Genomic DNA, 15500 nt, shown 5'->3' on the forward strand with positions numbered 1-15500 from the left:
CATCTGCACTCTTTAAATTTCTTGAGAAACTCTGTGAATAAATTATATGAATGCGTGGTGTCTGTCATTAAAGTTTCATCCACCTCGCACTCTTTCATGTATTTTAGGACAGCATTTAATCTAAAGCACAGTAACAGAAAAAGGAACTTTTGTCAGATGGTTGGCATGGCAGTGCTACACACTGCACAATTTGTTGAATGAAATAGTGTGTGTGTGTGTGGGGGGGGGGGGGGGCGGATGCAGCTGTTAGATGTTCATAATACCTACCTGACCACCTGACAAGAAAAGTTAATCATTTGGTTGGCCAAAGTGCTAACAACCATCCAATTCGTTGCATGCATGTGGCCCTGTAACATGTAAACACGGCAGCAAGAAACAGTTTCTGAAATTCAGTTTTCATCTTCTGGAAGCTGTGTCTCATGCAAATGTATCAGCTAAAACATGGTTCAAGTTGTTTTAACTTTGAAAAAACTTTGAGTGAGGTGGGATTTTTCAAAGTGAAAAATCTCAGAAGATACTGGCATTTAATGATGTCAGCAGGTATCACAACGTCAGCAAAGAGGAAGAGAGAGAGCTTTTCTCCCTCAGCAAGACTAACCTTAGCAAAAATGAACAATTTAAGATTTACTTCAATGTAAACAAAAGAATATTTAGAAAGGTGGTGTACGCTGCTAAAAAACTACAAAATGTCATCCTTCTGAAGTCTTCATATAATAAAAGTAAATACCTGTGGCAAATAATTAATGCAAAAACAGGTAGGAACAGGACAGTGTTAGTACCATTAAACTTAAAGTAAATGCAACATTGATTACTGACCAAGAGGAAGTAGCTCAGAAATTTACCTCATACTTTACTGAAAGTATATAAAAACTAACAGAACATCTAAAAAGTAATTTCCCTCTGAATCAGTGCTCAATATCTTCATCAACACAATTTACCACCAACTTGGGATCAGAGATAGAAAAGATAATTTGTAGATAAATAAAGAAAAAAATTATCAGCAAATGACTGATCTGCTGCTTCCTTCTCCAGATTCAGCAAACTTATTAGTAAGCCACTGTCTCATGTAATAAATGCCTCACTTTCAGATGCAACATTCCCAACAGAACTTAAACTAGCAAAAATTATACACATACATAAAAAGGTATCTAAAGAAGATTCCAGCAACTACTGTCCAGTTGCAGTGCCGTCTGTATTCAGCAAAATATTTGAATATGCAATGACTGCCAGATTAAAATTACTTCTTAGCAAAAATAACATTCTTTCTTCTGCTCAGTATGTTTCCAAGAAAATAAAACCACTGCTAATGCAATACACGAATTTCCTGTTACTACACTACATCTTTTTGACAAGAAATGCCCGGCCATAGGTGCCGTTCTTGACCTCACAAAGGCTTTTGATGCAGTAAATCACAACATACTTTTGCAAAAGTTGGCTTCTTACATGATGAGTGTAGCTGCCCACAGCTGGCTTAGCAATTATGTTAAAGATCAAACATATTACATTCATGTAAATAAAGTCATTCAATCAGGAATCCTAAATAGGGCGCATTCACATACACAAGTCATAAAACATGGTGTGCCACAGCACTCAGTTTTAGATTCCTTGTTATTACTACTTTATAGACATGATCTCCCCTCCAATTTAGCCACCAGAAAGGCAGTTCTGTTTGTTGAGATAAACATCTTTATCTCAAATGCAGATAAATCTCTCCAGTCAGAAGTTAACAGAAACCACAGCCCAACTAACTCACACCTTACATCAATGGACTGCTCCTCAATGTGAAAAACACAGTATGCCCAACTTTCCATGCCATTCATAGCAGAACTGTCCAGGTTCCAACTGTAACACTAAGTGGCAGCAATGTTGAATTTGTAAATGAGACAAAATGTATAGGGATTCATATCACTGACACCTTCACTTGGAAAACCACATCGACACGATTAGTTCCTGGTTAAGCAAAGTCTGTTTTATGCTCCACTCAGTGAGGGATGAGCTAAATGCCAGCACAATGACATGTGCGTATTATGCTCTTTTCCACTCAGTGGTATGCTATGGGATTATTTTTTATAGAACTGAATCAGTGGAATTATTATTACTAATATCATTTTTTAAAAAGAGTAGTCAGAATAATACTGTACAAACAGCAAACAGAAACCTGTCAACCACTCTTCAAAAAATTAAATGTACTGCCTCTCCTTAGTCAATTTACACTCATGGAAAAAAAACATCACAGTGCCAAAAAGTAATTAATGTAGAGTAATTAAATTTTTGGGAATACTTATGTCTAGATAACATGTGTAAGTGATTAACATTGTACGATTGCAGGTTCATGTAACCACGAGATAAGCCACTGCAAATATGAAATGCCGGTACATTATTAATAATAATAGAAATAAACATGCCTCTTTAGTAGAAATTGGCACAAGCCTACCACAGGGCTCAGTCCTTGCCCCTTCTTTTTCATTGTGGTTATCAATGACCTGTGCCATTGTGCATCACAGACTGTAACCTGTTATGCTGATGATACAACTTTACTTTCTCCACATAATGACATCCCAAACCTTAAAAAGATGTCACAAGAAACTCTTGACTCTGCATCGAACTGGTTTCTGGCCAGTAAATTTGTCTGTAATCCATACAAACTCAAAAGCTTATGTTAGGACTGACTAAGGAGATAGAAAATAAATGTGTCAAATGTTTGATGCAAACTCAGTTGGAAGGACATATCAATCAAATCTGTAAAACGGTCTCAAGAGTGTCCAACCTCACATGGAAACCTAGAGATATGGTCAGTAATAATTATCTCCATATGGCACATTTTGGGCTCTTTCAGTCACGCATCTCATATGGCCATCTCATATGGCCTTCTCATATGGGGACATTCGGGGACATTCTCCTCATATCAGCAACATTTCAAAAGTTCAAAAAAAAGTTGTCCGCATATTATGCGAGGCTGGTCCTAAATAGCACTGTCACCCTCTTTCTACTGGGGTTAAGCTGCTAACAGCTATGAACCTGTACATCTATGAGTTTGCACTCTTTGTCAAGAACAGCATTAAGGAATGTGTTCTATGGAAACAACACACAAACATGGCACCAGAAATAAGGCAAACATTGACATTCAAAGGCACAGAATAGCTATTACAGGAAACTCCCATAAAGTAAATGCCCTGAAAATTTTTAACTAGCTGTCTCTGATTGCTTGATCCCTGACATTCAAAAATTCAAAACAAAATTATATGACTGACTGACAAAAAACCTATTATACAATATGAAAGAACTCTATGATATGAACAATATTGATACTAATATTTAAAATTATAGCTGTATATAACTGAAGGTTGATTATAGTAATTTAAGTGCAACTGCAACTTGATATTATTAAGATATTACCTGATATTATTAAGAAAGACTTTTTTATTGTATGTGGTCAATGGTAGTGAAAGATTCTGATTCTGACCCTGATACTGATCATTGTAACGGACAGAATGTTGAATATGTGCATGCACTGTGTTGTACAGGTGCTGGAAGTCAGTTTGTGGGATTGAGTTCCATGTCTGTTGCACTTTGTCGGTCAACACAGGGGTGGTTCATACTGTTTGTGAATGACATTGAAGTTGTTGGCCAGTGAAGTCCCACACATGCTTGATTGGAGACTGATCTGGTGATTGAGCAGCCCAAGGAAACATGTTGACACTCTGTAGAGCATGTTACATTACAACAGCGGTATGTGGGCTAGAATTATCCTTTTCAAAAATAGTCCCTGGAATGCTGTTCATGATGGCAGCACAACAGGCTGAATCGCTAGACTTATATCAAAATTTGCATTCAGAGTGCATAGAATAGCTCCTGCTGTTGTACGAAATTGCAACCCAGACCATAACTCCAGATTCACTCTAAGAGCCAACATGTATCTATTGATCGATGGTCAAATCCTGATGGTCCCATGCCCACTGCAGTAGTAAATGACAACATCATTGGGTCGACATGTGAGCATGTAAGGGTGGTCTGCTGCAGAACACCATGTTCAACAATATACAATGAACAGTGTGCAACAAAACACTTGTGCATGCACCAGCATTGTGCTCTTCTGACAGAGATGCCACAGTTTACCGTCTATCCTACTTAACAGAGCAGACAACCCTCCAACCCCACATTCTGTGAAGAGTCATGGAAGTTCAACCATTTAGCGCCCAGTGGTAGTTTCACTGTCCTTCTACCTCTTTCTGTAGATATCTACAACAGTAGCATGTGAACATTCGACCACCTTCACTGTTTTCGAGATATTCACTCACAAGTTATGCATAATAACAATAATCTGCCCTTTGTCAAAGTCACTTATCTCAATGGGTTTTCCCATTTGGAGCCCACATATTTGCTAGGGTGATCCACCACCCAAGTCTGCTCTGCTTACATACTTTTGTTACCACGTCATGTGCCCGTAATGGCACCAGATGGCAGCCAACATTGCGATGGGCAGCAGTCATAATGTTTTGGCTTATCAGTGTATATATTCAGTGTGTTTTACACTATAAAAAACAATGTTGTGTCTGTATGTGTTCTCGTATCATCTGTATGAATTGTCCTGTATCATATTGTACACCTCTGTACAATGAATGAATGAGTGGATCAATAAAGATACAATCCAATACAACATTCTTTACTGAACATGGCCACCACAAGAAACCAAATCACTTTGTCACACAATAGCTTACTGACACACCATACCAAATGCCAACAACAGACAGCTCCACATTCATCAGTAAGAAAGAATCCAATCATTTTTTTCAAAATACGGTGTCACATATGTGGCTGCAGAGAGTGATGTGTTCCAGAATCTCAAAACTGGAAGAGGAAACACTTCTGCATCTGCCTTCTTTTGCTCCAGAAACTGCAAATACAAATGTTTATTATTCCTGGTGTTCAAGAACGCACTCTAAGTTGTGTGTCATCTTTCACGATTTTTAAAATGCCATTGATGTTCTGTACAGTGGTTGGAAATGATGCGGATGGGCTGACCAATGTAATTGCTTCCACGTTCACATGGGAATGTTGTAAATTCCAGGAATCCTGAGTCCGAGACTGTCCTTAACAGAGCGTAGCATTTGCTTAATCTTCTTAGGAGGTCGGAAAGCAGATCTGTACGTCTTCTCAGGACTCAGCCTATTTTGCTGGATGTAGCACTAAAGAAAGAAAGAAGTGAATCAGTGGCTCATCATGTGAATGTTCAACATTTTCACATTTTCTTTTCTTGTTGAATGACATGATATTACGTGAGGTGTAGCCTTTCTTCCAGTACACACACTTCAGATGACTGATTTCAGAATTGTAGTGGTCTTAGTCAGAAGTGGTTTTTCCTCTGTCTACCAGTTGTGTTTAAAGTCGCTCTCTTCTGTACTGGATAGTGTAAACCCTTGGTGCTCAGATACAAATCAGTGTGCATCAGCTTGCAGTACACTGAGTGGCCGAGACGTCCATTCAACTTTCGTTGTAGCAGCACATCTGAAAACAGCAGTCTGCCCTATTTATCTGTCTTGGCAGTGAACTGGATGTTTGTGTGCATGCTGTTCATATGTTCCTGGAATTGCTCAAGAGCTTCTGTGCAGTGTGGCCAGACCATAAATGTGTCGCCAACATAACGATAAAATGAAGGTGGATGATAGGGAGCTCAGTGTAATGCACATTCCTCAAAATGTTCCATGAAAATTCGGCCATTGCTCTAAACAACGAAGAATCCATAGCTGTTCCTTCCATTATTTCAGAAAATTTACCGCCATACAAGAAATAGATGGTCGTCATGACATGTTGGAAAAACTTTATCATTTCCAGAGGAAAATGCCCTGTCAACAGTTTCAATGTGTCCTCCACAGGAACTTTCGTAAATGGTGAGACCACGTCCAGGCTGACTAAAATACCATTTGTCCAACTCTTAATTTTCTCAGTGACATATGAGAGGTTCATATATGTTCACAGTTCTATCAGGGTCATCAACTTGGTTAAATATTTTGCCAGCCTGTAGGTAGGAGAATCAGTGGCGCTAACAATTGGCCTCAATGGAATACCTTCCTAGTGGACTTCAGGTAATCTGCGCAGCCTAGGGGGTCGATGACATCTTTCAGTAGTATAATTGTCCGTGTCTTGGAGCCAGAACTGCGCTACAATGGTTTGACGAGCATTATAGTTAACTCACACTGATGTCTCAGTGACTAAATTTGCCTGATGTAAATCCTGTGGAATCCATAAGGGTCGTTATCGGGCGCCATCACCATGTACGCAAATCAGCGACCCGTTATGTACGCAAATTACATGACCTTGTTTCGGAACACACCGTCCATCGTACATTGTTGAACATGGTGTTCTGCAGCATACCACCCCTACGTGTTCATATACTGACCCAACGACATTGTCAATTATGAATGTAGCGGGCACAGGACAATAAGGATTCAACCGTCGATTGATCAGTGGGAATGTGTCAGCTCTTTGGGTGAATCACTTTTTTGCTACACACACAAATGCCATCACTGAGGTGAATGGGGGCTCAAAACGTGCAGCACACCGTTGACACAGGCTGGTGGGAAGATATTCTCCTGAACTTGAATGGGACCTATGGTAGTAATCGAAAGCACGCTGACACCTATAAACCACCTGCATCACGTTGTGCTTGATGTCTTCCCTGATGGCGATGTCATCTTTCAGCTGTATGACTGTCCGTATCTTGGGGCCAGAACCATGCTACAGTCATTTGAGGTGCATTATAGTCAACTCCCATTGATGTCTCAGCAACCAAATTTGCCTGACACATAAATCCAATGGACACATCTGGGACACTGTCGGGCATCATCACCACATACGCAAATCAGTGGCCCTATATTTACATGAATTATGTGACCTGTGTGTAGATGTCTAATGCCACATACCTCCAAAAACTTACCAACAATCTTTCAGATTCCTGATATGCAGAATCAGTGATGTATTTTGTTCCAAAGAGGGCCAAACAAGCTATTAAACAGGTGGTCATAATGTTTTGGCTCATGAGTGTACATATACTGGGATTTGGATAAACATGACAATATAAATATTAAGTTTGAGTTACTTTAAACTTGCTACAAACATAACTATGTTATTGCATTTACTCTCAAGGAAATAAAAGTAAAAAGTAGAACTAATGCACGGATGACACAAGGGATAAGAAAATCTGGAGTGAGACTTAGAATGTTAAGTAAATCATCAAGGCTAAATCCAATTTTGAAACTTAATGTCAACTATTACAGGAAATTGTACAAAAAAATCATTACTACAGAAAAGTTTTTACACCAGTAAAACCAAAGGTAACAAAAAATGAAATCAATTTGGAAAGTAAGAATACAAACATAGACAGAAGCAAAATAAGAAACAACAACATTGTTATGAAATGTGAGGACAAAACCATTAATTACCCTTAACATATTGCCAGTATATTCAACTGTCATTATACTAGTACAAACCTTATAAAGACCTGAAGTCGTACAAAGATTCATCATAAGACCTCTGTAAATCCTAAAACTATGTTTTTGTAACCTGTAATAGTGCAAGACATGGAGAATACACTCCACAGACTAAAACACTAAATTTATCTGTTGCACTCATTGCATTGCAGATGATGTAACAGCAAATATATTGTTTTTCTGCTTGTAGACACAATTGTGGTGCCGATGAGGTCAACACCAGCATCGATATACATTTGTCTCTAGACTCCGAGCATCGTCTTTGGATGCGGAGCATTGTCTTTGGGCTGTTCCGCCATGTCTGTTCTTTGTGAGCCTTTGATGTGTTTAGGTGAATAAACGAACTACTGTGTAATTGGTGTTGTTTGGTGTAACCAACCCGAACATCCACCCCATACTGGTGACCCCATTGCTCACGAACACCGCTTACGACGCCAGAAATGTGCACTGGAACATCGCCATGGACAAACAATGCCAGCAACCCTTTGTCGGATTTCTACGTCCATCGACTTCGCATCGCGCCACATCTGGATGCAGTGTACAGGAAGTGTAATTAGTGTGTAAATTCCCGACTCTCGTGTGAATCGTGCTTTTTGGTAACTTTCGTCACCTTCTCACACATCGACAATGCAACCGAGGTGTACACATCGTCCGTCGAAACCCGCTCAACGTGTCAGTAATTTCACTTCCGGACAGTGCAGTGCTCCTTCGCCGATTAATTTGGACCTTTTTGATTTGCTTTTGTGTAATGAATTAACTTTGTGCAGTGCTTCGACATCGGACAATCATGCCAAACAATGGACTGCCACAAACAAGGACTATCATTATATAATTACAGACATTATCTGTGACAATTTGAGTGACAAGTACACCAGAGCGAAAGCCGCTTTAATTCAGCGCCTGTCACCAACATCACAGGAACAATTTCATCAACGACATCCTACCAATCAACGACAATGCGCCAATTACACCGACGAAAAAGCCGGCTGTTTCCCAGTGCAACACTGGAAATTGGCACCCCTCCCTCTACGCAGCACCCAAGCTGCACCAACTCTGCTTGACCGCTACCGACAGCGTCACGGCCGCCACCTGCTGGCTCACTGACCTCGACCCAGTCAAAACAAACAGCTGCGCGACATACGATCCTGCCACGGCTACCACACCCGCATCTTGTCAACAACTCGCCGACACTATGCACACTTACCGCCCGGCCGTACACTACTCGATCGTTCCCGCAACTTGTTCACCCACCCCAGAAGACGATTTCAGCCATATCAGTGCTTCATACAGCAGTGAACGTGTTCTCACTCCGCCACCGCTGAGTACTGAGTTTCACATTCGCGATCGCACACACGATCTCTTCTACTCGAACAGTTACGTCAATACTGTGCCGCCGACCTTGTCTTGTACGCCAGGTTACCCTTTGATAGAGAGAGATTCTGATTTCGACCCCATCTTACTCAGTGATACACAGCAGACTGCTTCATGACATACATTTTCGCCTGAACAACTGCAACAATTATGTGAGCAAATTGCCACATACAACTTGTTGGTACAAGATCAGTTACACATGCTGCAGCCAACACCGACTGAGCCCAACATGCAACGAGATGCTCCTGTCATTGTTCCGCCTTCGACTGCTGACGAGCAGACTGCTTCACGAAATACATTTTCGCCTGAACAACTGCAACAGCTACGTGAGCAAATTGCGACATACAACTTGTTGGTACAAAATCAGTCACACATGCTGCAGCCGACACCGACCGAGCACGACATGCAACGAGATGCTCCTGTCATTGTTCCGCCTCCGACTGCTGACGATCCTTCGCCATTACTACCAGCTACAACTAATACCCTGACGATCACGCCACATGGATCTATGCCCCAGATGTCACAACTGTCATCATCACGCCGCCTCAAGTGGAAATTCTACGTTACTGATGTGATACAAGCAACTTATTTACGCCGCTGCCACCTTTCCTTGGTAGTTCCAGACACTTCATTTCTGTACCACGGCATAACCAGCCGCATTCCAGTGCCGCTTGCTTTGCTGGCCTCTTCACTACCTCCGCAATGTATGACCAACACATCTGCTGTTTCTGCTTCGACGAGTGAGCATCTTTCCGCTCCGACACACGACCGTGCAGCATTTTTGCGCAAGCAGCTTGCAGCCTCACGACTCGACCGCAGTGCCGACAGCAACAGCACACACACAGCTCCAGTTCCATCGAACTGTGTCGCATCTCCACCACAGACCAGTAGTTCATCCGCCGATTCGACTTCTTCACATTCACATTACGCCTCATCGCCTTCCTGCTCCAACCATGGTTTTGCCAACCATGTCCGCCTTCCACCGCCTCTTGCCGTCGCCATGCCTCACGCACAGGGCTCACGGCCACACACCCCCAAACTTCGATCACGGCTGTTTCGCACATCAAAACACCAACACCGTCAACTCCTGTCGGAACATCCTACCATCTACCGCTGTAACACACACACTGTCCACGGACTCTGAGGTGAAGCTTCCATCTACACAGAAGTCATCCGCCGCCAAGGTCAGTCATGTGCAGCTTGCTGTTTTCTCCCCTGCTGCGACATCAAGTGCCTCTATAACTCCGTCATTACCGCGAGTGTTGCTCATCCGGCATCTCTTACGCAACCTGTTAAGCCACAGCATGCTTGCTCCTTTATGTCATACAGCCAATAACAAACTGTTACCGAAAATGTTGCACTTACCGCGGCGCTCGCCGGCAAATACTTTGGCAATACATTGCATCGCATCTTCGAAGCGCTCCGCGCCTTTGATCGGATCAGAACCCCACTGCGCTGCACGGCCTCGGCACGATGATGTTCTCCCCACCGACATGCCGCTGCCTTCTGCTTCCACCATGCCATTAGCAGCACGGCACGGTCAACTTGTGGATGCCTTCCGCGCCTCCTTCCCTCTGGTGGTCGCGCCTACCAAGACATTGAGAAACGGTCCGATCGCGCCTTGCACTACCACCTGCCACGACACTATCGGTCACGGCACCTGCGTCATCAGCCGGCCGGGTGCACAAATGCCTCTCATCATCCCGACCATGCTCCACACTACCGGCGGGGGCTCTGTGGCGGTTATCGACTGCAAGAGTCGAACGCCTCATCTTTGAGAATGAACTTTTTTGAAAACTATTGATCTCAGTGTGTTCCGAACTCTGTATTCGAGCGGATGTGTTTGTACCGACATGATCAAAATAAAGTTAATTCATTATAAACGAGTGAATACTTAATGTTGGGTTCAATATTACCGTACGTAATATCCCGATCCCCATACAATTAATGCTTCTTTCAGCACAGGTACTTTCCCTATAGAACTTAAACTACCAATAATAAAACCATTATATAAAATGGTGCTCCTTAGATGAAAGAAAAGGCTACAGACTTATCAAGGTTATCTTGTTCCTCAAAAATAATTGAAAGAGATAAGTATGAAAGACTCTGCTTTCCTGAGCAAAAATGAAATATTTGTAATGAATAGAATGGATTAACAGGGTGTATACATGGACGAGGATAAAGAAATCCCAGATTTCCCTGTTAAAAATACACTTTCTCCCAGATGAAAATACACTTTTTCTGTGTTAAGTAACAGTATACTTTTCCTCGGAACTGTAAAACTTATAAATCCTTTCAAGGTTGTGGTTTTATACACCACTGTAGAATTTCCCGGTACTTTAGAAAACGAAACTCAGGGGGGTGAGGTGGGAAATTACGGAAAGATGTCTGATGTGCAGCAACATGAACAGGGGTGTAAGCCAGTCTTAGCTCATGTTATTAAGATCACAGGACACGTGATGTAGTCAGCCAAGAGCAACATAATTGTTAAGTAGTGCGAACACACGAAAAGGTAATGGTTTAAATTTACATACATAGTGTCGCTACAAGAAAAGAAAAGCTTTCACACATAATGTTGATATTTTTTGCGTGTGTTACACTTTCAGATACATCACACAAATGCGCCAGTAAAATTTTTAACAACGACATAAATGTCTGGTCTTCTGGGCTTGAAATTATTCTAAATAGTCATCCTCAAAGAGTAGGTTTTTGAATGAGAGTCAAACACTCTGTGATTTAAGAAATTCATCGTACATTCGAGCACAGAGTTCATCTTGCGTAAAAGGAAATTTACTTTGAAAGTAACGCTTTTTAAACAACCATTCGGAATATTTTTTCGCAACCTGTTAGAAATATGTTCGCTTCAGCAGTTGCCAGAGAGTGCCAGATAAAACATGTCACCGTGCTTGCACAGCTACGATGACGCAGGAAGCCCGTATGTTCGTACGTGTAAAACATTAAAAGATCGTACATTATATCACACAAGAAACAAGACATTGGAGGATACTCCAAGAGCATGGGAGCTTTGTGAACCCTAAGATGCATAATTCGGCTTAAAGTGCACATTCATACGTCCAGATTCGGATGTAAATTTTCTTTGAGTATCAGTAATGTATTACCTCATGTTTGGTTCTTTATTATGGCATAATGCCAAACATGCTAAAAGATGAAAACGTGCACTTGAAATGCAGCGAACAGTTGAAACTAGCCAATAGTGTGGAATTAAACACACTGCTTCAGCAGAAACGATTAATAAAAGTCAAATTTCTTTTATAAACCGACAAAAATAACTTCATTGTTCTCCAAAGCGATTAATGGCTGACTGTCAGAAATAAAATAAAATCTGAAACTAATAACGTATTTTAGCCTTCCGTAATTATTTGAATGTATTTTCAAGTAATATTATAAATTTCGTCTACGGTTGCTGCATTATCGGCCATGTTCAAAATTGTATTTTAATTCACTTGATAGCTCCCAGTCACAGTAATCTGTTTTGTTTTCATTTGACGTGAGAGCAATAAACGAATAGGAAACTGCAAAATCACTTAACGTAAACACTGGTCACACTCCCCACTACAACTCAGACTGCTCTGTGCATCGGGTCCGGATCTACGATATTCCCGAACCGTGGCAATATTAGATAGTGGTGATCCCCCTCCCTCGAGCATTTGAGGTAGGACGCCAAAAATGTAAAAAATCGACTTTTCAACGCACACCTTTCTGAAGAGTCTGATACATAAAACTTTTATGTTCGAGGGAACGTAAGACATGTTATTTGGTCGTTAAGTGTGCCAAAGCGCAGTGCCTCTGCACACAGCTGTCTTCCATTTGCACGTCTCTGTATTTCGGTCTGTGGAGTTCAAACGTGTAATATTTCGTAATGGGTGACATCAAACCATATTCAGGCCAGAGGAAATTAAAATGTCCTGTAGTGGCTCTCCTGCTCCCAGTCGGCCGGTTTGACATCCTGCCCCTCTTTTTTTTCCTTAAAAAAAATAAAGAATAAAAAACTCGCAATTAATACTGGATGGGGTTATTTGTAACCGGCAGAACAAGAACTCTTCAGAAGATCTGCAGTCTTTACTGCCTATTAAATAATAACTTGCTGTTTTGTGTAACATAAAATTAAATATAGAATACATGAAACCAGTTAAGACAAGCAAAGCAGTACACATTTCTTCAATCCTGAAGTCCTAGCATTTTTTTCTCTCTAACCTTAGTACAGCTTTACATGGCGTGCTTTCCTTTCTGGGAAAGAATCTATCACCTCATCGAAGTTCGTCAGCGTTTTGCTAAAGAAAAAACGAAATGTCGTTGTCTAATATTAGAAATGATGTTAATACAAGTAGTACCCAAACTGGGGTGGTTTCTCAATCTGATTACATATATTTTGTCATTGTCTGCTAGATAAAGAGAAATAGGCCTGCCTAATACTGCAGCAGTTGTTACACCAAATAAACGAGACTGTTTTGGCACAAATGGCCATTTTTATAACACGACAGAATGTAACTCACTCAGTACCAATATCAAATGCCTATTGGCCCTACTACAAGCAAAAAGTTTTATGTTAGGAAACAGTTTCACATTTCATTTATACTCTCGAGCAAAGTGGTAGTAGGAAATTTTTATATAAATTTGGAATCGTCACATTCTTCCATAATTTTGTGTGTCCCCGTTTCTTCTCCTTCCTCGTTCTAACAAACTATCTTGTCCTCACTCTTTCTGTAACTATTCCTGCCAGTGTCAAAACTTGTTCTCTTGGTTAACTTCACTGAACCTGCCACAATCACCGGTTTAGTTATCCCACATTTATTCTCTGGTTAGGCTTTATTACGTGTTCGTACAACCCATTTTCCGCGCTACTCCCAGAATAGAACTTTAGCAGCTGCTAGCCGGGGACTGTATAACTCGCCCATACTAGTGTAGCGGTCTGTCATAAATTTTCTGTCAAAATTTCATCTTCTTGGATACACGGAGATGATAATACGTATTCTTTGTTACCTGATATTCCTGTTAGTCATTTACGAGGGTTGTTTTTTAAGTAAGGGCCGTTTTTATTTTTAAAAAAACGATACTAATACTTTTGTAAAAAAACTTTTATTTTCTGATTCTACACACTTTTACCTATTTTTCTACATAGTTGCCTTGTTTATTTAAGCACTTGTAATACCGTACAACTAAGTTTTTAATTCCCTCTTCAAAGAATTCGGCCGCCTGCTCCGACAGCCAAGAGTTCACGGCCGCTTTCACTTTATCGTCGTCATTGAAGCGCTGCCCGCCAAGATGGTGTTTCAGGTACCGGAAAAGGTGAAAATCGCTAGGAGCAAGGTCGGGGCTGTATGGAGCATGGTCAAAAACTTCCCAGCCAAAAGAATCAATCAAATCCCGAGTCTTTTGAGAGGTGTGAGGCCTAGCGTTATCGTGCAGGAGCAAAACTCCTTTTGTCAGCATGCCGCGCCTTTTGTTTTGAATTGCTCTGCGGAGCTTCTTTAGAGTTGCACAGTAGGCATCTGAGTTGAGTGTCGTTCCTCGTGGCATAAAGTCCACTAGCAAAACACCGCGCCGGTCCCAGAACACAGTTGCCATAATCTTGCGCTTTGACAGCGTCTGTTTGGCTTTGACCTTGATGAGTGAGGTTGTGTGTCGCCATTCCATCGATAGTCGCTTGCTTTCGGGAGTGATATGGGATATCCATGTTTCATCTCCAGTGACAATTTGACTCAACATGTCATCCTCTTCTTCCTCGTAACAAATCAAAAGGTCCAATGAAAGGGAAAATCTCTTACCTTTGTGGTTCTCTGTGGGGAGTCTGGGAACCCACCGAGAACACAGTTTCTTAAGTTTAGGTTTTCAGACACAATTTTGTACAAAACCGATCTTGAAACTTGCGGAAATTCCTAAGAAAGAGTGGAAATTGTGAATCTTCTGTCCTCACGAATCTTTGCTTCGACTGCAGCCACCAAACCATCAGTTATCACAGAGGGCCGGCCTGAGCGTTCTTCGTCATGGACGTTTTGACGGCCATTGTTAAACTCTCTAACCCATTGACGTACTTTACCTTCACTCATTGCATTCAAGCCATAAACTTCTGTTAACTGACGATGAATTTCTGCGGCTGATAGGCTTCTCGCGGTCAAAAATCGTATCACTGACCGTATCTCACACGCGGCGGGCGATTCAATAATCGTAAACATTATAAAGTAGCACAGCGATGCGTACACGTCAGCTACAGAGCTGCAACTTGCATCAGTGTGAACGGGAATGATGCTGGCAAGTGGCGCGGTGGCTTGTTGCGGGGTCCGCGCGAACTGCAGGACTATACGCGCGAACGGCCCTTACTTAAAAAACAACCCTCGTACTTCCACTCCGGTAGTCTGAATCTATGGATTTCGCTAGTAATTGTAACAACGCTGGTCATTTTCAAACCCAGCCAACCACATGAACAGCGATTGGCATTCACCAGCTCGGCTTCATTCCGCTCAGCTCGTACAGCCCCGTCCCCTTTCGTCTGCAGGAAGTTTATTTCTAGATGCGACGGGGATTCCCCTGGCAGAGACATCACGTACACTATGCATGTATTCAAAAATCAACTTACGATTCATTCAGAAATCAAATTAGAATTTGTTCAAAAACCAAACGGGA

This window comes from Schistocerca nitens, chromosome 7 (genome assembly GCF_023898315.1).
Source record: "Schistocerca nitens isolate TAMUIC-IGC-003100 chromosome 7, iqSchNite1.1, whole genome shotgun sequence".
In the NCBI taxonomy this organism is placed as follows: Eukaryota; Metazoa; Arthropoda; class Insecta; order Orthoptera; family Acrididae; genus Schistocerca; species Schistocerca nitens.